The following is a 489-nucleotide window of genomic DNA, read 5'->3' as shown; positions in this document are numbered from 1 at the left end:
GGAGGAGGGAAGGATGAATGGGGATGGATGGAAAGATGGAGAAAGGATGGAGGGGAAGGATGGATGGATGGATGGATGGATGGATGGATGGGAGGAATGGAGGGATGCAGGGATGGAGGGGAGGATGGATGGACGGATGGATGGGTGGAGGGGAGGATGGAGGGATGGATGGACGGATGGATGGACAGACAGGTGGACGGATGGACAGATGGACGGATGGACAGATGGATGGAGGGGAGGGAGGATGGATGGATGGATGGATAGCTGGATGGAGCGATGGAGGGGAGGCAGGGATGGAGGGGAGATAGATGTAGGGGAGGAGGGATGGAGGGGAGGATGGAGGGATGGAAGGATGGAAGGATGGAGGGATGGAGGGATGGAGGGATGGAGGGGAGGATGGTTGGGGGCTGGATGGAAGGATGAAGGGCTGAGGAGGGGTGGAAGAACGGGTGGAGGGAGGGAGGGAGGATGAGGAGGGGCAGGGCTGTG

Source organism: Egretta garzetta, unplaced genomic scaffold (genome assembly GCF_000687185.1).
Source record: "Egretta garzetta isolate BGI_Z169 unplaced genomic scaffold, ASM68718v1 scaffold942, whole genome shotgun sequence".
NCBI lineage: Eukaryota > Metazoa > Chordata > Aves > Pelecaniformes > Ardeidae > Egretta > Egretta garzetta.
This window is presented reverse-complemented; position numbering follows the sequence as displayed.